Source organism: Schistocerca nitens, unplaced genomic scaffold (genome assembly GCF_023898315.1).
Source record: "Schistocerca nitens isolate TAMUIC-IGC-003100 unplaced genomic scaffold, iqSchNite1.1 HiC_scaffold_366, whole genome shotgun sequence".
In the NCBI taxonomy this organism is placed as follows: Eukaryota; Metazoa; Arthropoda; class Insecta; order Orthoptera; family Acrididae; genus Schistocerca; species Schistocerca nitens.
This window is the reverse complement of record NW_026045900.1, coordinates 118,512-138,031: the sequence shown is the minus strand read 5'-3', so window position 1 is coordinate 138,031 and position 19,520 is coordinate 118,512. Positions and strand designations below refer to the sequence as shown.

At 53.1% G+C, this 19,520-nt stretch overlaps 52 non-coding genes across 52 annotated transcripts; 27 read left to right on the top strand and 25 right to left on the bottom strand.

Annotated features, from left to right (window-relative positions):
* Positions 1 to 7: 7 nt before the first annotated feature.
* Trnam-cau (transfer RNA methionine (anticodon CAU)) lies at positions 8 to 79 on the top strand. Its single transcript has one exon. It is a non-coding gene; the product is annotated as a tRNA-Met (tRNA).
* A 222-nt stretch (positions 80 to 301) lies between these two features.
* Trnad-guc (transfer RNA aspartic acid (anticodon GUC)) lies at positions 302 to 373 on the bottom strand. The gene has a single exon. It is a non-coding gene; the product is annotated as a tRNA-Asp (tRNA).
* A 286-nt stretch (positions 374 to 659) lies between these two features.
* Positions 660 to 751, bottom strand: Trnai-uau (transfer RNA isoleucine (anticodon UAU)). The gene is given in 2 exon segments: positions 660 to 695; positions 714 to 751. It is a non-coding gene; the product is annotated as a tRNA-Ile (tRNA).
* A 378-nt stretch (positions 752 to 1,129) lies between these two features.
* On the top strand, positions 1,130 to 1,202 carry Trnar-acg (transfer RNA arginine (anticodon ACG)). The gene has a single exon. It is a non-coding gene; the product is annotated as a tRNA-Arg (tRNA).
* A 286-nt stretch (positions 1,203 to 1,488) lies between these two features.
* On the top strand, positions 1,489 to 1,560 carry Trnam-cau (transfer RNA methionine (anticodon CAU)). The gene has a single exon. It is a non-coding gene; the product is annotated as a tRNA-Met (tRNA).
* Positions 1,561 to 1,782: 222 nt separating this feature from the next.
* Trnad-guc (transfer RNA aspartic acid (anticodon GUC)) lies at positions 1,783 to 1,854 on the bottom strand. Its single transcript has one exon. It is a non-coding gene; the product is annotated as a tRNA-Asp (tRNA).
* Positions 1,855 to 2,140: 286 nt separating this feature from the next.
* Trnai-uau (transfer RNA isoleucine (anticodon UAU)) lies at positions 2,141 to 2,232 on the bottom strand. Its single transcript is given in 2 exon segments — positions 2,141 to 2,176; positions 2,195 to 2,232. It is a non-coding gene; the product is annotated as a tRNA-Ile (tRNA).
* A 378-nt stretch (positions 2,233 to 2,610) lies between these two features.
* On the top strand, positions 2,611 to 2,683 carry Trnar-acg (transfer RNA arginine (anticodon ACG)). Its single transcript has one exon. It is a non-coding gene; the product is annotated as a tRNA-Arg (tRNA).
* Positions 2,684 to 2,969: 286 nt separating this feature from the next.
* Trnam-cau (transfer RNA methionine (anticodon CAU)) lies at positions 2,970 to 3,041 on the top strand. The gene has a single exon. It is a non-coding gene; the product is annotated as a tRNA-Met (tRNA).
* A 222-nt stretch (positions 3,042 to 3,263) lies between these two features.
* Positions 3,264 to 3,335, bottom strand: Trnad-guc (transfer RNA aspartic acid (anticodon GUC)). The gene has a single exon. It is a non-coding gene; the product is annotated as a tRNA-Asp (tRNA).
* A 286-nt stretch (positions 3,336 to 3,621) lies between these two features.
* Trnai-uau (transfer RNA isoleucine (anticodon UAU)) lies at positions 3,622 to 3,713 on the bottom strand. The gene is given in 2 exon segments: positions 3,622 to 3,657; positions 3,676 to 3,713. It is a non-coding gene; the product is annotated as a tRNA-Ile (tRNA).
* A 378-nt stretch (positions 3,714 to 4,091) lies between these two features.
* Trnar-acg (transfer RNA arginine (anticodon ACG)) lies at positions 4,092 to 4,164 on the top strand. The gene has a single exon. It is a non-coding gene; the product is annotated as a tRNA-Arg (tRNA).
* A 286-nt stretch (positions 4,165 to 4,450) lies between these two features.
* On the top strand, positions 4,451 to 4,522 carry Trnam-cau (transfer RNA methionine (anticodon CAU)). The gene has a single exon. It is a non-coding gene; the product is annotated as a tRNA-Met (tRNA).
* A 222-nt stretch (positions 4,523 to 4,744) lies between these two features.
* Positions 4,745 to 4,816, bottom strand: Trnad-guc (transfer RNA aspartic acid (anticodon GUC)). The gene has a single exon. It is a non-coding gene; the product is annotated as a tRNA-Asp (tRNA).
* A 286-nt stretch (positions 4,817 to 5,102) lies between these two features.
* Trnai-uau (transfer RNA isoleucine (anticodon UAU)) lies at positions 5,103 to 5,194 on the bottom strand. Its single transcript is given in 2 exon segments — positions 5,103 to 5,138; positions 5,157 to 5,194. It is a non-coding gene; the product is annotated as a tRNA-Ile (tRNA).
* A 378-nt stretch (positions 5,195 to 5,572) lies between these two features.
* Positions 5,573 to 5,645, top strand: Trnar-acg (transfer RNA arginine (anticodon ACG)). The gene has a single exon. It is a non-coding gene; the product is annotated as a tRNA-Arg (tRNA).
* Positions 5,646 to 5,931: 286 nt separating this feature from the next.
* On the top strand, positions 5,932 to 6,003 carry Trnam-cau (transfer RNA methionine (anticodon CAU)). Its single transcript has one exon. It is a non-coding gene; the product is annotated as a tRNA-Met (tRNA).
* A 222-nt stretch (positions 6,004 to 6,225) lies between these two features.
* Positions 6,226 to 6,297, bottom strand: Trnad-guc (transfer RNA aspartic acid (anticodon GUC)). The gene has a single exon. It is a non-coding gene; the product is annotated as a tRNA-Asp (tRNA).
* Positions 6,298 to 6,583: 286 nt separating this feature from the next.
* Trnai-uau (transfer RNA isoleucine (anticodon UAU)) lies at positions 6,584 to 6,675 on the bottom strand. Its single transcript is given in 2 exon segments — positions 6,584 to 6,619; positions 6,638 to 6,675. It is a non-coding gene; the product is annotated as a tRNA-Ile (tRNA).
* Positions 6,676 to 7,053: 378 nt separating this feature from the next.
* Trnar-acg (transfer RNA arginine (anticodon ACG)) lies at positions 7,054 to 7,126 on the top strand. The gene has a single exon. It is a non-coding gene; the product is annotated as a tRNA-Arg (tRNA).
* A 286-nt stretch (positions 7,127 to 7,412) lies between these two features.
* On the top strand, positions 7,413 to 7,484 carry Trnam-cau (transfer RNA methionine (anticodon CAU)). Its single transcript has one exon. It is a non-coding gene; the product is annotated as a tRNA-Met (tRNA).
* Positions 7,485 to 7,706: 222 nt separating this feature from the next.
* Positions 7,707 to 7,778, bottom strand: Trnad-guc (transfer RNA aspartic acid (anticodon GUC)). The gene has a single exon. It is a non-coding gene; the product is annotated as a tRNA-Asp (tRNA).
* A 286-nt stretch (positions 7,779 to 8,064) lies between these two features.
* On the bottom strand, positions 8,065 to 8,156 carry Trnai-uau (transfer RNA isoleucine (anticodon UAU)). The gene is given in 2 exon segments: positions 8,065 to 8,100; positions 8,119 to 8,156. It is a non-coding gene; the product is annotated as a tRNA-Ile (tRNA).
* Positions 8,157 to 8,534: 378 nt separating this feature from the next.
* Positions 8,535 to 8,607, top strand: Trnar-acg (transfer RNA arginine (anticodon ACG)). The gene has a single exon. It is a non-coding gene; the product is annotated as a tRNA-Arg (tRNA).
* Positions 8,608 to 8,893: 286 nt separating this feature from the next.
* Positions 8,894 to 8,965, top strand: Trnam-cau (transfer RNA methionine (anticodon CAU)). Its single transcript has one exon. It is a non-coding gene; the product is annotated as a tRNA-Met (tRNA).
* A 222-nt stretch (positions 8,966 to 9,187) lies between these two features.
* Positions 9,188 to 9,259, bottom strand: Trnad-guc (transfer RNA aspartic acid (anticodon GUC)). The gene has a single exon. It is a non-coding gene; the product is annotated as a tRNA-Asp (tRNA).
* Positions 9,260 to 9,545: 286 nt separating this feature from the next.
* Positions 9,546 to 9,637, bottom strand: Trnai-uau (transfer RNA isoleucine (anticodon UAU)). The gene is given in 2 exon segments: positions 9,546 to 9,581; positions 9,600 to 9,637. It is a non-coding gene; the product is annotated as a tRNA-Ile (tRNA).
* Positions 9,638 to 10,015: 378 nt separating this feature from the next.
* Positions 10,016 to 10,088, top strand: Trnar-acg (transfer RNA arginine (anticodon ACG)). The gene has a single exon. It is a non-coding gene; the product is annotated as a tRNA-Arg (tRNA).
* A 286-nt stretch (positions 10,089 to 10,374) lies between these two features.
* Positions 10,375 to 10,446, top strand: Trnam-cau (transfer RNA methionine (anticodon CAU)). The gene has a single exon. It is a non-coding gene; the product is annotated as a tRNA-Met (tRNA).
* A 222-nt stretch (positions 10,447 to 10,668) lies between these two features.
* Trnad-guc (transfer RNA aspartic acid (anticodon GUC)) lies at positions 10,669 to 10,740 on the bottom strand. Its single transcript has one exon. It is a non-coding gene; the product is annotated as a tRNA-Asp (tRNA).
* Positions 10,741 to 11,026: 286 nt separating this feature from the next.
* On the bottom strand, positions 11,027 to 11,118 carry Trnai-uau (transfer RNA isoleucine (anticodon UAU)). Its single transcript is given in 2 exon segments — positions 11,027 to 11,062; positions 11,081 to 11,118. It is a non-coding gene; the product is annotated as a tRNA-Ile (tRNA).
* Positions 11,119 to 11,496: 378 nt separating this feature from the next.
* Trnar-acg (transfer RNA arginine (anticodon ACG)) lies at positions 11,497 to 11,569 on the top strand. Its single transcript has one exon. It is a non-coding gene; the product is annotated as a tRNA-Arg (tRNA).
* Positions 11,570 to 11,855: 286 nt separating this feature from the next.
* Positions 11,856 to 11,927, top strand: Trnam-cau (transfer RNA methionine (anticodon CAU)). The gene has a single exon. It is a non-coding gene; the product is annotated as a tRNA-Met (tRNA).
* Positions 11,928 to 12,149: 222 nt separating this feature from the next.
* On the bottom strand, positions 12,150 to 12,221 carry Trnad-guc (transfer RNA aspartic acid (anticodon GUC)). Its single transcript has one exon. It is a non-coding gene; the product is annotated as a tRNA-Asp (tRNA).
* Positions 12,222 to 12,507: 286 nt separating this feature from the next.
* Positions 12,508 to 12,599, bottom strand: Trnai-uau (transfer RNA isoleucine (anticodon UAU)). The gene is given in 2 exon segments: positions 12,508 to 12,543; positions 12,562 to 12,599. It is a non-coding gene; the product is annotated as a tRNA-Ile (tRNA).
* A 378-nt stretch (positions 12,600 to 12,977) lies between these two features.
* On the top strand, positions 12,978 to 13,050 carry Trnar-acg (transfer RNA arginine (anticodon ACG)). The gene has a single exon. It is a non-coding gene; the product is annotated as a tRNA-Arg (tRNA).
* A 286-nt stretch (positions 13,051 to 13,336) lies between these two features.
* Trnam-cau (transfer RNA methionine (anticodon CAU)) lies at positions 13,337 to 13,408 on the top strand. The gene has a single exon. It is a non-coding gene; the product is annotated as a tRNA-Met (tRNA).
* A 222-nt stretch (positions 13,409 to 13,630) lies between these two features.
* Positions 13,631 to 13,702, bottom strand: Trnad-guc (transfer RNA aspartic acid (anticodon GUC)). The gene has a single exon. It is a non-coding gene; the product is annotated as a tRNA-Asp (tRNA).
* Positions 13,703 to 13,988: 286 nt separating this feature from the next.
* On the bottom strand, positions 13,989 to 14,080 carry Trnai-uau (transfer RNA isoleucine (anticodon UAU)). Its single transcript is given in 2 exon segments — positions 13,989 to 14,024; positions 14,043 to 14,080. It is a non-coding gene; the product is annotated as a tRNA-Ile (tRNA).
* Positions 14,081 to 14,458: 378 nt separating this feature from the next.
* On the top strand, positions 14,459 to 14,531 carry Trnar-acg (transfer RNA arginine (anticodon ACG)). The gene has a single exon. It is a non-coding gene; the product is annotated as a tRNA-Arg (tRNA).
* Positions 14,532 to 14,817: 286 nt separating this feature from the next.
* On the top strand, positions 14,818 to 14,889 carry Trnam-cau (transfer RNA methionine (anticodon CAU)). The gene has a single exon. It is a non-coding gene; the product is annotated as a tRNA-Met (tRNA).
* Positions 14,890 to 15,111: 222 nt separating this feature from the next.
* Positions 15,112 to 15,183, bottom strand: Trnad-guc (transfer RNA aspartic acid (anticodon GUC)). The gene has a single exon. It is a non-coding gene; the product is annotated as a tRNA-Asp (tRNA).
* A 286-nt stretch (positions 15,184 to 15,469) lies between these two features.
* On the bottom strand, positions 15,470 to 15,561 carry Trnai-uau (transfer RNA isoleucine (anticodon UAU)). Its single transcript is given in 2 exon segments — positions 15,470 to 15,505; positions 15,524 to 15,561. It is a non-coding gene; the product is annotated as a tRNA-Ile (tRNA).
* A 378-nt stretch (positions 15,562 to 15,939) lies between these two features.
* On the top strand, positions 15,940 to 16,012 carry Trnar-acg (transfer RNA arginine (anticodon ACG)). Its single transcript has one exon. It is a non-coding gene; the product is annotated as a tRNA-Arg (tRNA).
* Positions 16,013 to 16,298: 286 nt separating this feature from the next.
* Trnam-cau (transfer RNA methionine (anticodon CAU)) lies at positions 16,299 to 16,370 on the top strand. The gene has a single exon. It is a non-coding gene; the product is annotated as a tRNA-Met (tRNA).
* A 222-nt stretch (positions 16,371 to 16,592) lies between these two features.
* Positions 16,593 to 16,664, bottom strand: Trnad-guc (transfer RNA aspartic acid (anticodon GUC)). Its single transcript has one exon. It is a non-coding gene; the product is annotated as a tRNA-Asp (tRNA).
* Positions 16,665 to 17,420: 756 nt separating this feature from the next.
* Trnar-acg (transfer RNA arginine (anticodon ACG)) lies at positions 17,421 to 17,493 on the top strand. Its single transcript has one exon. It is a non-coding gene; the product is annotated as a tRNA-Arg (tRNA).
* Positions 17,494 to 17,779: 286 nt separating this feature from the next.
* On the top strand, positions 17,780 to 17,851 carry Trnam-cau (transfer RNA methionine (anticodon CAU)). Its single transcript has one exon. It is a non-coding gene; the product is annotated as a tRNA-Met (tRNA).
* Positions 17,852 to 18,073: 222 nt separating this feature from the next.
* Positions 18,074 to 18,145, bottom strand: Trnad-guc (transfer RNA aspartic acid (anticodon GUC)). Its single transcript has one exon. It is a non-coding gene; the product is annotated as a tRNA-Asp (tRNA).
* Positions 18,146 to 18,431: 286 nt separating this feature from the next.
* Positions 18,432 to 18,523, bottom strand: Trnai-uau (transfer RNA isoleucine (anticodon UAU)). Its single transcript is given in 2 exon segments — positions 18,432 to 18,467; positions 18,486 to 18,523. It is a non-coding gene; the product is annotated as a tRNA-Ile (tRNA).
* Positions 18,524 to 18,901: 378 nt separating this feature from the next.
* Positions 18,902 to 18,974, top strand: Trnar-acg (transfer RNA arginine (anticodon ACG)). The gene has a single exon. It is a non-coding gene; the product is annotated as a tRNA-Arg (tRNA).
* A 286-nt stretch (positions 18,975 to 19,260) lies between these two features.
* Trnam-cau (transfer RNA methionine (anticodon CAU)) lies at positions 19,261 to 19,332 on the top strand. The gene has a single exon. It is a non-coding gene; the product is annotated as a tRNA-Met (tRNA).
* The last annotated feature ends 188 nt before the right edge of the window (positions 19,333 to 19,520 follow it).

Here is a 19,520-nt window from a genome sequence, read left to right as displayed (position 1 = left end):
CCCACACAGCAGAGTGGCGCAGTGGAAGCGTGCTGGGCCCATAACCCAGAGGTCCGTGGATCGAAACCACGCTCTGCTAAAATTATTTCTTTTCCTGATTGTGTCGGGCTCGATTATTACGCCTAGAGAGTCGGCTGGGGGCATTGATTCAGCCTCAAAAGCAAACCCAGTAATTCTGAAGTGTGAAGAATGCGAGAACTACTTCCTAAGATGCATCATTTTTTAAGATTTTGCAGCAAGTTAATGCTCTTCCGTCCCACACGCGCACCACTCGAGCAGGTTTGTGAGATAAAAATCGCGTCTCCCCGGCGGGGAATCGAACCCCGGTCTCCCGCGTGACAGGCGGGGATACTAACCACTATACTACCGAGGATGCGATGGAGGCAGCTGTCTGTGTGGGAGACACTTGTTGCAAGTAGCTGTAAAAGGTCTGCACTAAGTTCGGCGACTGATAGTGCAATAATTAAAAATGTAGTGTGCCTCCCCGGCGGGGAATCGCACCCCGGTCTCCCGCGTGACAGGCGGGGATACAAACCACTATACTACCGAGGAAGACGCAACTAGCGCACATAATACACATTAATCTTGCTGACATAGCTGATACATCTGAAATGTAGCCTCCTGATGCTGTCAGAGACAGCTGCTACGAAATAAAAGTATGCCCCAGGTGAGGCTCGAACTCACAACCCCGGCATTGCTCACGGCTACTGCCTTATAAGTACCGTGCGCTAACCAATTGCGCCACTGGGGCTACAGCAAAACGCTCTCAGTTAGCCATATTCGCATTGCTGCAAACCAGTGGTGGCTACAAAAACATATGATCGCCACCTGCGGCCATACTGCGACTTTGGCACCTAAGTACGAACGCTTCGTGCTATTCGTGTTTGATATGCTACGCTTACATGCACATCAACCGCCTCTCGTCATCGAAAAAATGCAGAAAAACGCGCGCCTTGCCTCGTGCTACCTGTCGAACAGCGAGCGCAGATGTGTGGCAAGCTCCAAGCTCTGCAGGCGCACCGCGACCACGCAGCTGGACGAGTGGTGCCTTCCTTGGGAGCTTGATGAGCCCTGGAGAACACGTTTCTTAGCGAATTGCACTTGCCTTGTAGCGAGAAATGCTGCCACTGGCCCTGTGGCGCAACGGATAACGCGTCTGACTACGGATCAGAAGATTCCAGGTTCGAATCCTGGCAGGGTCGGCATTTTGTTAGTTGCCAACGCGTAGCTGGGCAGTGGATTTCGTATGTCGCCGCATCGTGCAGTGCTTTGTTACTCCTGTGCATCTCGCAGCTGCATGTCGAGGCGATCGTGGTAAATATCGCTGCGTGCAAGCGTCAGCGTAGCGTCAGTCGAGCAAAGTCGAGACAAGTCAAGCTGAGAGCTGTAGGAGATGTACGCAATCAAATGTAGGCGTGTGAAAGCGACGCAGACAACACTGCCCAAGTGTCCCACGTGATGTGACGAAGAGCCAGTATACCCCCACACAGCAGAGTGGCGCAGTGGAAGCGTGCTGGGCCCATAACCCAGAGGTCCGTGGATCGAAACCACGCTCTGCTAAAATTATTTCTTTTCCTGATTGTGTCGGGCTCGATTATTACGCCTAGAGAGTCGGCTGGGGTCATTGATTCAGCCTCAAAAGCAAACCCAGTAATTCTGAAGTGTGAAGAATGCGAGAACTACTTCCTAAGATGCATCATTTTTTAAGATTTTGCAGCAAGTTAATGCTCTTCCGTCCCACACGCGCACCACTCGAGCAGGTTTGTGAGATAAAAATCGCGTCTCCCCGGCGGGGAATCGAACCCCGGTCTCCCGCGTGACAGGCGGGGATACTAACCACTATACTACCGAGGATGCGATGGAGGCAGCTGTCTGTGTGGGAGACACTTGTTGCAAGTAGCTGTAAAAGGTCTGCACTAAGTTCGGCGACTGATAGTGCAATAATTAAAAATGTAGTGTGCCTCCCCGGCGGGGAATCGCACCCCGGTCTCCCGCGTGACAGGCGGGGATACAAACCACTATACTACCGAGGAAGACGCAACTAGCGCACATAATACACATTAATCTTGCTGACATAGCTGATACATCTGAAATGTAGCCTCCTGATGCTGTCAGAGACAGCTGCTACGAAATAAAAGTATGCCCCAGGTGAGGCTCGAACTCACAACCCCGGCATTGCTCACGGCTACTGCCTTATAAGTACCGTGCGCTAACCAATTGCGCCACTGGGGCTACAGCAAAACGCTCTCAGTTAGCCATATTCGCATTGCTGCAAACCAGTGGTGGCTACAAAAACATATGATCGCCACCTGCGGCCATACTGCGACTTTGGCACCTAAGTACGAACGCTTCGTGCTATTCGTGTTTGATATGCTACGCTTACATGCACATCAACCGCCTCTCGTCATCGAAAAAATGCAGAAAAACGCGCGCCTTGCCTCGTGCTACCTGTCGAACAGCGAGCGCAGATGTGTGGCAAGCTCCAAGCTCTGCAGGCGCACCGCGACCACGCAGCTGGACGAGTGGTGCCTTCCTTGGGAGCTTGATGAGCCCTGGAGAACACGTTTCTTAGCGAATTGCACTTGCCTTGTAGCGAGAAATGCTGCCACTGGCCCTGTGGCGCAACGGATAACGCGTCTGACTACGGATCAGAAGATTCCAGGTTCGAATCCTGGCAGGGTCGGCATTTTGTTAGTTGCCAACGCGTAGCTGGGCAGTGGATTTCGTATGTCGCCGCATCGTGCAGTGCTTTGTTACTCCTGTGCATCTCGCAGCTGCATGTCGAGGCGATCGTGGTAAATATCGCTGCGTGCAAGCGTCAGCGTAGCGTCAGTCGAGCAAAGTCGAGACAAGTCAAGCTGAGAGCTGTAGGAGATGTACGCAATCAAATGTAGGCGTGTGAAAGCGACGCAGACAACACTGCCCAAGTGTCCCACGTGATGTGACGAAGAGCCAGTATACCCCCACACAGCAGAGTGGCGCAGTGGAAGCGTGCTGGGCCCATAACCCAGAGGTCCGTGGATCGAAACCACGCTCTGCTAAAATTATTTCTTTTCCTGATTGTGTCGGGCTCGATTATTACGCCTAGAGAGTCGGCTGGGGGCATTGATTCAGCCTCAAAAGCAAACCCAGTAATTCTGAAGTGTGAAGAATGCGAGAACTACTTCCTAAGATGCATCATTTTTTAAGATTTTGCAGCAAGTTAATGCTCTTCCGTCCCACACGCGCACCACTCGAGCAGGTTTGTGAGATAAAAATCGCGTCTCCCCGGCGGGGAATCGAACCCCGGTCTCCCGCGTGACAGGCGGGGATACTAACCACTATACTACCGAGGATGCGATGGAGGCAGCTGTCTGTGTGGGAGACACTTGTTGCAAGTAGCTGTAAAAGGTCTGCACTAAGTTCGGCGACTGATAGTGCAATAATTAAAAATGTAGTGTGCCTCCCCGGCGGGGAATCGCACCCCGGTCTCCCGCGTGACAGGCGGGGATACAAACCACTATACTACCGAGGAAGACGCAACTAGCGCACATAATACACATTAATCTTGCTGACATAGCTGATACATCTGAAATGTAGCCTCCTGATGCTGTCAGAGACAGCTGCTACGAAATAAAAGTATGCCCCAGGTGAGGCTCGAACTCACAACCCCGGCATTGCTCACGGCTACTGCCTTATAAGTACCGTGCGCTAACCAATTGCGCCACTGGGGCTACAGCAAAACGCTCTCAGTTAGCCATATTCGCATTGCTGCAAACCAGTGGTGGCTACAAAAACATATGATCGCCACCTGCGGCCATACTGCGACTTTGGCACCTAAGTACGAACGCTTCGTGCTATTCGTGTTTGATATGCTACGCTTACATGCACATCAACCGCCTCTCGTCATCGAAAAAATGCAGAAAAACGCGCGCCTTGCCTCGTGCTACCTGTCGAACAGCGAGCGCAGATGTGTGGCAAGCTCCAAGCTCTGCAGGCGCACCGCGACCACGCAGCTGGACGAGTGGTGCCTTCCTTGGGAGCTTGATGAGCCCTGGAGAACACGTTTCTTAGCGAATTGCACTTGCCTTGTAGCGAGAAATGCTGCCACTGGCCCTGTGGCGCAACGGATAACGCGTCTGACTACGGATCAGAAGATTCCAGGTTCGAATCCTGGCAGGGTCGGCATTTTGTTAGTTGCCAACGCGTAGCTGGGCAGTGGATTTCGTATGTCGCCGCATCGTGCAGTGCTTTGTTACTCCTGTGCATCTCGCAGCTGCATGTCGAGGCGATCGTGGTAAATATCGCTGCGTGCAAGCGTCAGCGTAGCGTCAGTCGAGCAAAGTCGAGACAAGTCAAGCTGAGAGCTGTAGGAGATGTACGCAATCAAATGTAGGCGTGTGAAAGCGACGCAGACAACACTGCCCAAGTGTCCCACGTGATGTGACGAAGAGCCAGTATACCCCCACACAGCAGAGTGGCGCAGTGGAAGCGTGCTGGGCCCATAACCCAGAGGTCCGTGGATCGAAACCACGCTCTGCTAAAATTATTTCTTTTCCTGATTGTGTCGGGCTCGATTATTACGCCTAGAGAGTCGGCTGGGGTCATTGATTCAGCCTCAAAAGCAAACCCAGTAATTCTGAAGTGTGAAGAATGCGAGAACTACTTCCTAAGATGCATCATTTTTTAAGATTTTGCAGCAAGTTAATGCTCTTCCGTCCCACACGCGCACCACTCGAGCAGGTTTGTGAGATAAAAATCGCGTCTCCCCGGCGGGGAATCGAACCCCGGTCTCCCGCGTGACAGGCGGGGATACTAACCACTATACTACCGAGGATGCGATGGAGGCAGCTGTCTGTGTGGGAGACACTTGTTGCAAGTAGCTGTAAAAGGTCTGCACTAAGTTCGGCGACTGATAGTGCAATAATTAAAAATGTAGTGTGCCTCCCCGGCGGGGAATCGCACCCCGGTCTCCCGCGTGACAGGCGGGGATACAAACCACTATACTACCGAGGAAGACGCAACTAGCGCACATAATACACATTAATCTTGCTGACATAGCTGATACATCTGAAATGTAGCCTCCTGATGCTGTCAGAGACAGCTGCTACGAAATAAAAGTATGCCCCAGGTGAGGCTCGAACTCACAACCCCGGCATTGCTCACGGCTACTGCCTTATAAGTACCGTGCGCTAACCAATTGCGCCACTGGGGCTACAGCAAAACGCTCTCAGTTAGCCATATTCGCATTGCTGCAAACCAGTGGTGGCTACAAAAACATATGATCGCCACCTGCGGCCATACTGCGACTTTGGCACCTAAGTACGAACGCTTCGTGCTATTCGTGTTTGATATGCTACGCTTACATGCACATCAACCGCCTCTCGTCATCGAAAAAATGCAGAAAAACGCGCGCCTTGCCTCGTGCTACCTGTCGAACAGCGAGCGCAGATGTGTGGCAAGCTCCAAGCTCTGCAGGCGCACCGCGACCACGCAGCTGGACGAGTGGTGCCTTCCTTGGGAGCTTGATGAGCCCTGGAGAACACGTTTCTTAGCGAATTGCACTTGCCTTGTAGCGAGAAATGCTGCCACTGGCCCTGTGGCGCAACGGATAACGCGTCTGACTACGGATCAGAAGATTCCAGGTTCGAATCCTGGCAGGGTCGGCATTTTGTTAGTTGCCAACGCGTAGCTGGGCAGTGGATTTCGTATGTCGCCGCATCGTGCAGTGCTTTGTTACTCCTGTGCATCTCGCAGCTGCATGTCGAGGCGATCGTGGTAAATATCGCTGCGTGCAAGCGTCAGCGTAGCGTCAGTCGAGCAAAGTCGAGACAAGTCAAGCTGAGAGCTGTAGGAGATGTACGCAATCAAATGTAGGCGTGTGAAAGCGACGCAGACAACACTGCCCAAGTGTCCCACGTGATGTGACGAAGAGCCAGTATACCCCCACACAGCAGAGTGGCGCAGTGGAAGCGTGCTGGGCCCATAACCCAGAGGTCCGTGGATCGAAACCACGCTCTGCTAAAATTATTTCTTTTCCTGATTGTGTCGGGCTCGATTATTACGCCTAGAGAGTCGGCTGGGGGCATTGATTCAGCCTCAAAAGCAAACCCAGTAATTCTGAAGTGTGAAGAATGCGAGAACTACTTCCTAAGATGCATCATTTTTTAAGATTTTGCAGCAAGTTAATGCTCTTCCGTCCCACACGCGCACCACTCGAGCAGGTTTGTGAGATAAAAATCGCGTCTCCCCGGCGGGGAATCGAACCCCGGTCTCCCGCGTGACAGGCGGGGATACTAACCACTATACTACCGAGGATGCGATGGAGGCAGCTGTCTGTGTGGGAGACACTTGTTGCAAGTAGCTGTAAAAGGTCTGCACTAAGTTCGGCGACTGATAGTGCAATAATTAAAAATGTAGTGTGCCTCCCCGGCGGGGAATCGCACCCCGGTCTCCCGCGTGACAGGCGGGGATACAAACCACTATACTACCGAGGAAGACGCAACTAGCGCACATAATACACATTAATCTTGCTGACATAGCTGATACATCTGAAATGTAGCCTCCTGATGCTGTCAGAGACAGCTGCTACGAAATAAAAGTATGCCCCAGGTGAGGCTCGAACTCACAACCCCGGCATTGCTCACGGCTACTGCCTTATAAGTACCGTGCGCTAACCAATTGCGCCACTGGGGCTACAGCAAAACGCTCTCAGTTAGCCATATTCGCATTGCTGCAAACCAGTGGTGGCTACAAAAACATATGATCGCCACCTGCGGCCATACTGCGACTTTGGCACCTAAGTACGAACGCTTCGTGCTATTCGTGTTTGATATGCTACGCTTACATGCACATCAACCGCCTCTCGTCATCGAAAAAATGCAGAAAAACGCGCGCCTTGCCTCGTGCTACCTGTCGAACAGCGAGCGCAGATGTGTGGCAAGCTCCAAGCTCTGCAGGCGCACCGCGACCACGCAGCTGGACGAGTGGTGCCTTCCTTGGGAGCTTGATGAGCCCTGGAGAACACGTTTCTTAGCGAATTGCACTTGCCTTGTAGCGAGAAATGCTGCCACTGGCCCTGTGGCGCAACGGATAACGCGTCTGACTACGGATCAGAAGATTCCAGGTTCGAATCCTGGCAGGGTCGGCATTTTGTTAGTTGCCAACGCGTAGCTGGGCAGTGGATTTCGTATGTCGCCGCATCGTGCAGTGCTTTGTTACTCCTGTGCATCTCGCAGCTGCATGTCGAGGCGATCGTGGTAAATATCGCTGCGTGCAAGCGTCAGCGTAGCGTCAGTCGAGCAGAGTCGAGACAAGTCAAGCTGAGAGCTGTAGGAGATGTACGCAATCAAATGTAGGCGTGTGAAAGCGACGCAGACAACACTGCCCAAGTGTCCCACGTGATGTGACGAAGAGCCAGTATACCCCCACACAGCAGAGTGGCGCAGTGGAAGCGTGCTGGGCCCATAACCCAGAGGTCCGTGGATCGAAACCACGCTCTGCTAAAATTATTTCTTTTCCTGATTGTGTCGGGCTCGATTATTACGCCTAGAGAGTCGGCTGGGGGCATTGATTCAGCCTCAAAAGCAAACCCAGTAATTCTGAAGTGTGAAGAATGCGAGAACTACTTCCTAAGATGCATCATTTTTTAAGATTTTGCAGCAAGTTAATGCTCTTCCGTCCCACACGCGCACCACTCGAGCAGGTTTGTGAGATAAAAATCGCGTCTCCCCGGCGGGGAATCGAACCCCGGTCTCCCGCGTGACAGGCGGGGATACTAACCACTATACTACCGAGGATGCGATGGAGGCAGCTGTCTGTGTGGGAGACACTTGTTGCAAGTAGCTGTAAAAGGTCTGCACTAAGTTCGGCGACTGATAGTGCAATAATTAAAAATGTAGTGTGCCTCCCCGGCGGGGAATCGCACCCCGGTCTCCCGCGTGACAGGCGGGGATACAAACCACTATACTACCGAGGAAGACGCAACTAGCGCACATAATACACATTAATCTTGCTGACATAGCTGATACATCTGAAATGTAGCCTCCTGATGCTGTCAGAGACAGCTGCTACGAAATAAAAGTATGCCCCAGGTGAGGCTCGAACTCACAACCCCGGCATTGCTCACGGCTACTGCCTTATAAGTACCGTGCGCTAACCAATTGCGCCACTGGGGCTACAGCAAAACGCTCTCAGTTAGCCATATTCGCATTGCTGCAAACCAGTGGTGGCTACAAAAACATATGATCGCCACCTGCGGCCATACTGCGACTTTGGCACCTAAGTACGAACGCTTCGTGCTATTCGTGTTTGATATGCTACGCTTACATGCACATCAACCGCCTCTCGTCATCGAAAAAATGCAGAAAAACGCGCGCCTTGCCTCGTGCTACCTGTCGAACAGCGAGCGCAGATGTGTGGCAAGCTCCAAGCTCTGCAGGCGCACCGCGACCACGCAGCTGGACGAGTGGTGCCTTCCTTGGGAGCTTGATGAGCCCTGGAGAACACGTTTCTTAGCGAATTGCACTTGCCTTGTAGCGAGAAATGCTGCCACTGGCCCTGTGGCGCAACGGATAACGCGTCTGACTACGGATCAGAAGATTCCAGGTTCGAATCCTGGCAGGGTCGGCATTTTGTTAGTTGCCAACGCGTAGCTGGGCAGTGGATTTCGTATGTCGCCGCATCGTGCAGTGCTTTGTTACTCCTGTGCATCTCGCAGCTGCATGTCGAGGCGATCGTGGTAAATATCGCTGCGTGCAAGCGTCAGCGTAGCGTCAGTCGAGCAAAGTCGAGACAAGTCAAGCTGAGAGCTGTAGGAGATGTACGCAATCAAATGTAGGCGTGTGAAAGCGACGCAGACAACACTGCCCAAGTGTCCCACGTGATGTGACGAAGAGCCAGTATACCCCCACACAGCAGAGTGGCGCAGTGGAAGCGTGCTGGGCCCATAACCCAGAGGTCCGTGGATCGAAACCACGCTCTGCTAAAATTATTTCTTTTCCTGATTGTGTCGGGCTCGATTATTACGCCTAGAGAGTCGGCTGGGGGCATTGATTCAGCCTCAAAAGCAAACCCAGTAATTCTGAAGTGTGAAGAATGCGAGAACTACTTCCTAAGATGCATCATTTTTTAAGATTTTGCAGCAAGTTAATGCTCTTCCGTCCCACACGCGCACCACTCGAGCAGGTTTGTGAGATAAAAATCGCGTCTCCCCGGCGGGGAATCGAACCCCGGTCTCCCGCGTGACAGGCGGGGATACTAACCACTATACTACCGAGGATGCGATGGAGGCAGCTGTCTGTGTGGGAGACACTTGTTGCAAGTAGCTGTAAAAGGTCTGCACTAAGTTCGGCGACTGATAGTGCAATAATTAAAAATGTAGTGTGCCTCCCCGGCGGGGAATCGCACCCCGGTCTCCCGCGTGACAGGCGGGGATACAAACCACTATACTACCGAGGAAGACGCAACTAGCGCACATAATACACATTAATCTTGCTGACATAGCTGATACATCTGAAATGTAGCCTCCTGATGCTGTCAGAGACAGCTGCTACGAAATAAAAGTATGCCCCAGGTGAGGCTCGAACTCACAACCCCGGCATTGCTCACGGCTACTGCCTTATAAGTACCGTGCGCTAACCAATTGCGCCACTGGGGCTACAGCAAAACGCTCTCAGTTAGCCATATTCGCATTGCTGCAAACCAGTGGTGGCTACAAAAACATATGATCGCCACCTGCGGCCATACTGCGACTTTGGCACCTAAGTACGAACGCTTCGTGCTATTCGTGTTTGATATGCTACGCTTACATGCACATCAACCGCCTCTCGTCATCGAAAAAATGCAGAAAAACGCGCGCCTTGCCTCGTGCTACCTGTCGAACAGCGAGCGCAGATGTGTGGCAAGCTCCAAGCTCTGCAGGCGCACCGCGACCACGCAGCTGGACGAGTGGTGCCTTCCTTGGGAGCTTGATGAGCCCTGGAGAACACGTTTCTTAGCGAATTGCACTTGCCTTGTAGCGAGAAATGCTGCCACTGGCCCTGTGGCGCAACGGATAACGCGTCTGACTACGGATCAGAAGATTCCAGGTTCGAATCCTGGCAGGGTCGGCATTTTGTTAGTTGCCAACGCGTAGCTGGGCAGTGGATTTCGTATGTCGCCGCATCGTGCAGTGCTTTGTTACTCCTGTGCATCTCGCAGCTGCATGTCGAGGCGATCGTGGTAAATATCGCTGCGTGCAAGCGTCAGCGTAGCGTCAGTCGAGCAAAGTCGAGACAAGTCAAGCTGAGAGCTGTAGGAGATGTACGCAATCAAATGTAGGCGTGTGAAAGCGACGCAGACAACACTGCCCAAGTGTCCCACGTGATGTGACGAAGAGCCAGTATACCCCCACACAGCAGAGTGGCGCAGTGGAAGCGTGCTGGGCCCATAACCCAGAGGTCCGTGGATCGAAACCACGCTCTGCTAAAATTATTTCTTTTCCTGATTGTGTCGGGCTCGATTATTACGCCTAGAGAGTCGGCTGGGGGCATTGATTCAGCCTCAAAAGCAAACCCAGTAATTCTGAAGTGTGAAGAATGCGAGAACTACTTCCTAAGATGCATCATTTTTTAAGATTTTGCAGCAAGTTAATGCTCTTCCGTCCCACACGCGCACCACTCGAGCAGGTTTGTGAGATAAAAATCGCGTCTCCCCGGCGGGGAATCGAACCCCGGTCTCCCGCGTGACAGGCGGGGATACTAACCACTATACTACCGAGGATGCGATGGAGGCAGCTGTCTGTGTGGGAGACACTTGTTGCAAGTAGCTGTAAAAGGTCTGCACTAAGTTCGGCGACTGATAGTGCAATAATTAAAAATGTAGTGTGCCTCCCCGGCGGGGAATCGCACCCCGGTCTCCCGCGTGACAGGCGGGGATACAAACCACTATACTACCGAGGAAGACGCAACTAGCGCACATAATACACATTAATCTTGCTGACATAGCTGATACATCTGAAATGTAGCCTCCTGATGCTGTCAGAGACAGCTGCTACGAAATAAAAGTATGCCCCAGGTGAGGCTCGAACTCACAACCCCGGCATTGCTCACGGCTACTGCCTTATAAGTACCGTGCGCTAACCAATTGCGCCACTGGGGCTACAGCAAAACGCTCTCAGTTAGCCATATTCGCATTGCTGCAAACCAGTGGTGGCTACAAAAACATATGATCGCCACCTGCGGCCATACTGCGACTTTGGCACCTAAGTACGAACGCTTCGTGCTATTCGTGTTTGATATGCTACGCTTACATGCACATCAACCGCCTCTCGTCATCGAAAAAATGCAGAAAAACGCGCGCCTTGCCTCGTGCTACCTGTCGAACAGCGAGCGCAGATGTGTGGCAAGCTCCAAGCTCTGCAGGCGCACCGCGACCACGCAGCTGGACGAGTGGTGCCTTCCTTGGGAGCTTGATGAGCCCTGGAGAACACGTTTCTTAGCGAATTGCACTTGCCTTGTAGCGAGAAATGCTGCCACTGGCCCTGTGGCGCAACGGATAACGCGTCTGACTACGGATCAGAAGATTCCAGGTTCGAATCCTGGCAGGGTCGGCATTTTGTTAGTTGCCAACGCGTAGCTGGGCAGTGGATTTCGTATGTCGCCGCATCGTGCAGTGCTTTGTTACTCCTGTGCATCTCGCAGCTGCATGTCGAGGCGATCGTGGTAAATATCGCTGCGTGCAAGCGTCAGCGTAGCGTCAGTCGAGCAAAGTCGAGACAAGTCAAGCTGAGAGCTGTAGGAGATGTACGCAATCAAATGTAGGCGTGTGAAAGCGACGCAGACAACACTGCCCAAGTGTCCCACGTGATGTGACGAAGAGCCAGTATACCCCCACACAGCAGAGTGGCGCAGTGGAAGCGTGCTGGGCCCATAACCCAGAGGTCCGTGGATCGAAACCACGCTCTGCTAAAATTATTTCTTTTCCTGATTGTGTCGGGCTCGATTATTACGCCTAGAGAGTCGGCTGGGGGCATTGATTCAGCCTCAAAAGCAAACCCAGTAATTCTGAAGTGTGAAGAATGCGAGAACTACTTCCTAAGATGCATCATTTTTTAAGATTTTGCAGCAAGTTAATGCTCTTCCGTCCCACACGCGCACCACTCGAGCAGGTTTGTGAGATAAAAATCGCGTCTCCCCGGCGGGGAATCGAACCCCGGTCTCCCGCGTGACAGGCGGGGATACTAACCACTATACTACCGAGGATGCGATGGAGGCAGCTGTCTGTGTGGGAGACACTTGTTGCAAGTAGCTGTAAAAGGTCTGCACTAAGTTCGGCGACTGATAGTGCAATAATTAAAAATGTAGTGTGCCTCCCCGGCGGGGAATCGCACCCCGGTCTCCCGCGTGACAGGCGGGGATACAAACCACTATACTACCGAGGAAGACGCAACTAGCGCACATAATACACATTAATCTTGCTGACATAGCTGATACATCTGAAATGTAGCCTCCTGATGCTGTCAGAGACAGCTGCTACGAAATAAAAGTATGCCCCAGGTGAGGCTCGAACTCACAACCCCGGCATTGCTCACGGCTACTGCCTTATAAGTACCGTGCGCTAACCAATTGCGCCACTGGGGCTACAGCAAAACGCTCTCAGTTAGCCATATTCGCATTGCTGCAAACCAGTGGTGGCTACAAAAACATATGATCGCCACCTGCGGCCATACTGCGACTTTGGCACCTAAGTACGAACGCTTCGTGCTATTCGTGTTTGATATGCTACGCTTACATGCACATCAACCGCCTCTCGTCATCGAAAAAATGCAGAAAAACGCGCGCCTTGCCTCGTGCTACCTGTCGAACAGCGAGCGCAGATGTGTGGCAAGCTCCAAGCTCTGCAGGCGCACCGCGACCACGCAGCTGGACGAGTGGTGCCTTCCTTGGGAGCTTGATGAGCCCTGGAGAACACGTTTCTTAGCGAATTGCACTTGCCTTGTAGCGAGAAATGCTGCCACTGGCCCTGTGGCGCAACGGATAACGCGTCTGACTACGGATCAGAAGATTCCAGGTTCGAATCCTGGCAGGGTCGGCATTTTGTTAGTTGCCAACGCGTAGCTGGGCAGTGGATTTCGTATGTCGCCGCATCGTGCAGTGCTTTGTTACTCCTGTGCATCTCGCAGCTGCATGTCGAGGCGATCGTGGTAAATATCGCTGCGTGCAAGCGTCAGCGTAGCGTCAGTCGAGCAGAGTCGAGACAAGTCAAGCTGAGAGCTGTAGGAGATGTACGCAATCAAATGTAGGCGTGTGAAAGCGACGCAGACAACACTGCCCAAGTGTCCCACGTGATGTGACGAAGAGCCAGTATACCCCCACACAGCAGAGTGGCGCAGTGGAAGCGTGCTGGGCCCATAACCCAGAGGTCCGTGGATCGAAACCACGCTCTGCTAAAATTATTTCTTTTCCTGATTGTGTCGGGCTCGATTATTACGCCTAGAGAGTCGGCTGGGGGCATTGATTCAGCCTCAAAAGCAAACCCAGTAATTCTGAAGTGTGAAGAATGCGAGAACTACTTCCTAAGATGCATCATTTTTTAAGATTTTGCAGCAAGTTAATGCTCTTCCGTCCCACACGCGCACCACTCGAGCAGGTTTGTGAGATAAAAATCGCGTCTCCCCGGCGGGGAATCGAACCCCGGTCTCCCGCGTGACAGGCGGGGATACTAACCACTATACTACCGAGGATGCGATGGAGGCAGCTGTCTGTGTGGGAGACACTTGTTGCAAGTAGCTGTAAAAGGTCTGCACTAAGTTCGGCGACTGATAGTGCAATAATTAAAAATGTAGTGTGCCTCCCCGGCGGGGAATCGCACCCCGGTCTCCCGCGTGACAGGCGGGGATACAAACCACTATACTACCGAGGAAGACGCAACTAGCGCACATAATACACATTAATCTTGCTGACATAGCTGATACATCTGAAATGTAGCCTCCTGATGCTGTCAGAGACAGCTGCTACGAAATAAAAGTATGCCCCAGGTGAGGCTCGAACTCACAACCCCGGCATTGCTCACGGCTACTGCCTTATAAGTACCGTGCGCTAACCAATTGCGCCACTGGGGCTACAGCAAAACGCTCTCAGTTAGCCATATTCGCATTGCTGCAAACCAGTGGTGGCTACAAAAACATATGATCGCCACCTGCGGCCATACTGCGACTTTGGCACCTAAGTACGAACGCTTCGTGCTATTCGTGTTTGATATGCTACGCTTACATGCACATCAACCGCCTCTCGTCATCGAAAAAATGCAGAAAAACGCGCGCCTTGCCTCGTGCTACCTGTCGAACAGCGAGCGCAGATGTGTGGCAAGCTCCAAGCTCTGCAGGCGCACCGCGACCACGCAGCTGGACGAGTGGTGCCTTCCTTGGGAGCTTGATGAGCCCTGGAGAACACGTTTCTTAGCGAATTGCACTTGCCTTGTAGCGAGAAATGCTGCCACTGGCCCTGTGGCGCAACGGATAACGCGTCTGACTACGGATCAGAAGATTCCAGGTTCGAATCCTGGCAGGGTCGGCATTTTGTTAGTTGCCAACGCGTAGCTGGGCAGTGGATTTCGTATGTCGCCGCATCGTGCAGTGCTTTGTTACTCCTGTGCATCTCGCAGCTGCATGTCGAGGCGATCGTGGTAAATATCGCTGCGTGCAAGCGTCAGCGTAGCGTCAGTCGAGCAAAGTCGAGACAAGTCAAGCTGAGAGCTGTAGGAGATGTACGCAATCAAATGTAGGCGTGTGAAAGCGACGCAGACAACACTGCCCAAGTGTCCCACGTGATGTGACGAAGAGCCAGTATACCCCCACACAGCAGAGTGGCGCAGTGGAAGCGTGCTGGGCCCATAACCCAGAGGTCCGTGGATCGAAACCACGCTCTGCTAAAATTATTTCTTTTCCTGATTGTGTCGGGCTCGATTATTACGCCTAGAGAGTCGGCTGGGGGCATTGATTCAGCCTCAAAAGCAAACCCAGTAATTCTGAAGTGTGAAGAATGCGAGAACTACTTCCTAAGATGCATCATTTTTTAAGATTTTGCAGCAAGTTAATGCTCTTCCGTCCCACACGCGCACCACTCGAGCAGGTTTGTGAGATAAAAATCGCGTCTCCCCGGCGGGGAATCGAACCCCGGTCTCCCGCGTGACAGGCGGGGATACTAACCACTATACTACCGAGGATGCGATGGAGGCAGCTGTCTGTGTGGGAGACACTTGTTGCAAGTAGCTGTAAAAGGTCTGCACTAAGTTCGGCGACTGATAGTGCAATAATTAAAAATGTAGTGTGCCTCCCCGGCGGGGAATCGCACCCCGGTCTCCCGCGTGACAGGCGGGGATACAAACCACTATACTACCGAGGAAGACGCAACTAGCGCACATAATACACATTAATCTTGCTGACATAGCTGATACATCTGAAATGTAGCCTCCTGATGCTGTCAGAGACAGCTGCTACGAAATAAAAGTATGCCCCAGGTGAGGCTCGAACTCACAACCCCGGCATTGCTCACGGCTACTGCCTTATAAGTACCGTGCGCTAACCAATTGCGCCACTGGGGCTACAGCAAAACGCTCTCAGTTAGCCATATTCGCATTGCTGCAAACCAGTGGTGGCTACAAAAACATATGATCGCCACCTGCGGCCATACTGCGACTTTGGCACCTAAGTACGAACGCTTCGTGCTATTCGTGTTTGATATGCTACGCTTACATGCACATCAACCGCCTCTCGTCATCGAAAAAATGCAGAAAAACGCGCGCCTTGCCTCGTGCTACCTGTCGAACAGCGAGCGCAGATGTGTGGCAAGCTCCAAGCTCTGCAGGCGCACCGCGACCACGCAGCTGGACGAGTGGTGCCTTCCTTGGGAGCTTGATGAGCCCTGGAGAACACGTTTCTTAGCGAATTGCACTTGCCTTGTAGCGAGAAATGCTGCCACTGGCCCTGTGGCGCAACGGATAACGCGTCTGACTACGGATCAGAAGATTCCAGGTTCGAATCCTGGCAGGGTCGGCATTTTGTTAGTTGCCAACGCGTAGCTGGGCAGTGGATTTCGTATGTCGCCGCATCGTGCAGTGCTTTGTTACTCCTGTGCATCTCGCAGCTGCATGTCGAGGCGATCGTGGTAAATATCGCTGCGTGCAAGCGTCAGCGTAGCGTCAGTCGAGCAGAGTCGAGACAAGTCAAGCTGAGAGCTGTAGGAGATGTACGCAATCAAATGTAGGCGTGTGAAAGCGACGCAGACAACACTGCCCAAGTGTCCCACGTGATGTGACGAAGAGCCAGTATACCCCCACACAGCAGAGTGGCGCAGTGGAAGCGTGCTGGGCCCATAACCCAGAGGTCCGTGGATCGAAACCACGCTCTGCTAAAATTATTTCTTTTCCTGATTGTGTCGGGCTCGATTATTACGCCTAGAGAGTCGGCTGGGGGCATTGATTCAGCCTCAAAAGCAAACCCAGTAATTCTGAAGTGTGAAGAATGCGAGAACTACTTCCTAAGATGCATCATTTTTTAAGATTTTGCAGCAAGTTAATGCTCTTCCGTCCCACACGCGCACCACTCGAGCAGGTTTGTGAGATAAAAATCGCGTCTCCCCGGCGGGGAATCGAACCCCGGTCTCCCGCGTGACAGGCGGGGATACTAACCACTATACTACCGAGGATGCGATGGAGGCAGCTGTCTGTGTGGGAGACACTTGTTGCAAGTAGCTGTAAAAGGTCTGCACTAAGTTCGGCGACTGATAGTGCAATAATTAAAAATGTAGTGTGCCTCCCCGGCGGGGAATCGCACCCCGGTCTCCCGCGTGACAGGCGGGGATACAAACCACTATACTACCGAGGAAGACGCAACTAGCGCACATAATACACATTAATCTTGCTGACATAGCTGATACATCTGAAATGTAGCCTCCTGATGCTGTCAGAGACAGCTGCTACGAAATAAAAGTATGCCCCAGGTGAGGCTCGAACTCACAACCCCGGCATTGCTCACGGCTACTGCCCCCCCCCCACCCCCCCCCCCCCACCCCCCCCCCCACCCCCCCCCCCCCCCCCCCCCCCCCCCCCCCCCCCCCCCCCCCCCCACCCCCCCCCCCCCCCCCCCCCCCCCCCCCCCCCCCCCCCCCCCCCCCCCCCCCCACCCCCCCCCCCCCCCCCCCCCCCCCCCCCCACCCCCCCCCCCCCCCCCCCCCCCCCCCCCCCCCCCCCCCCCCCCCCCCCCCCCCCCCCCCCCCCCCCCCCCCCCCCCCCCCCCCTACCTGTCGAACAGCGAGCGCAGATGTGTGGCAAGCTCCAAGCTCTGCAGGCGCACCGCGACCACGCAGCTGGACGAGTGGTGCCTTCCTTGGGAGCTTGATGAGCCCTGGAGAACACGTTTCTTAGCGAATTGCACTTGCCTTGTAGCGAGAAATGCTGCCACTGGCCCTGTGGCGCAACGGATAACGCGTCTGACTACGGATCAGAAGATTCCAGGTTCGAATCCTGGCAGGGTCGGCATTTTGTTAGTTGCCAACGCGTAGCTGGGCAGTGGATTTCGTATGTCGCCGCATCGTGCAGTGCTTTGTTACTCCTGTGCATCTCGCAGCTGCATGTCGAGGCGATCGTGGTAAATATCGCTGCGTGCAAGCGTCAGCGTAGCGTCAGTCGAGCAAAGTCGAGACAAGTCAAGCTGAGAGCTGTAGGAGATGTACGCAATCAAATGTAGGCGTGTGAAAGCGACGCAGACAACACTGCCCAAGTGTCCCACGTGATGTGACGAAGAGCCAGTATACCCCCACACAGCAGAGTGGCGCAGTGGAAGCGTGCTGGGCCCATAACCCAGAGGTCCGTGGATCGAAACCACGCTCTGCTAAAATTATTTCTTTTCCTGATTGTGTCGGGCTCGATTATTACGCCTAGAGAGTCGGCTGGGGGCATTGATTCAGCCTCAAAAGCAAACCCAGTAATTCTGAAGTGTGAAGAATGCGAGAACTACTTCCTAAGATGCATCATTTTTTAAGATTTTGCAGCAAGTTAATGCTCTTCCGTCCCACACGCGCACCACTCGAGCAGGTTTGTGAGATAAAAATCGCGTCTCCCCGGCGGGGAATCGAACCCCGGTCTCCCGCGTGACAGGCGGGGATACTAACCACTATACTACCGAGGATGCGATGGAGGCAGCTGTCTGTGTGGGAGACACTTGTTGCAAGTAGCTGTAAAAGGTCTGCACTAAGTTCGGCGACTGATAGTGCAATAATTAAAAATGTAGTGTGCCTCCCCGGCGGGGAATCGCACCCCGGTCTCCCGCGTGACAGGCGGGGATACAAACCACTATACTACCGAGGAAGACGCAACTAGCGCACATAATACACATTAATCTTGCTGACATAGCTGATACATCTGAAATGTAGCCTCCTGATGCTGTCAGAGACAGCTGCTACGAAATAAAAGTATGCCCCAGGTGAGGCTCGAACTCACAACCCCGGCATTGCTCACGGCTACTGCCTTATAAGTACCGTGCGCTAACCAATTGCGCCACTGGGGCTACAGCAAAACGCTCTCAGTTAGCCATATTCGCATTGCTGCAAACCAGTGGTGGCTACAAAAACATATGATCGCCACCTGCGGCCATACTGCGACTTTGGCACCTAAGTACGAACGCTTCGTGCTATTCGTGTTTGATATGCTACGCTTACATGCACATCAACCGCCTCTCGTCATCGAAAAAATGCAGAAAAACGCGCGCCTTGCCTCGTGCTACCTGTCGAACAGCGAGCGCAGATGTGTGGCAAGCTCCAAGCTCTGCAGGCGCACCGCGACCACGCAGCTGGACGAGTGGTGCCTTCCTTGGGAGCTTGATGAGCCCTGGAGAACACGTTTCTTAGCGAATTGCACTTGCCTTGTAGCGAGAAATGCTGCCACTGGCCCTGTGGCGCAACGGATAACGCGTCTGACTACGGATCAGAAGATTCCAGGTTCGAATCCTGGCAGGGTCGGCATTTTGTTAGTTGCCAACGCGTAGCTGGGCAGTGGATTTCGTATGTCGCCGCATCGTGCAGTGCTTTGTTACTCCTGTGCATCTCGCAGCTGCATGTCGAGGCGATCGTGGTAAATATCGCTGCGTGCAAGCGTCAGCGTAGCGTCAGTCGAGCAGAGTCGAGACAAGTCAAGCTGAGAGCTGTAGGAGATGTACGCAATCAAATGTAGGCGTGTGAAAGCGACGCAGACAACACTGCCCAAGTGTCCCACGTGATGTGACGAAGAGCCAGTATACCCCCACACAGCAGAGTGGCGCAGTGGAAGCGTGCTGGGCCCATAACCCAGAGGTCCGTGGATCGAAACCACGCTCTGCTAAAATTATTTCTTTTCCTGATTGTGTCGGGCTCGATTATTACGCCTAGAGAGTCGGCTGGGGGCATTGATTCAGCCTCAAAAGCAAACCCAGTAATTCTGAAGTGTGAAGAATGCGAGAACTACTTCCTAAGATGCATCATTTTTTAAGATTTTGCAGCAAGTTAATGCTCTTCCGTCCCACACGCGCA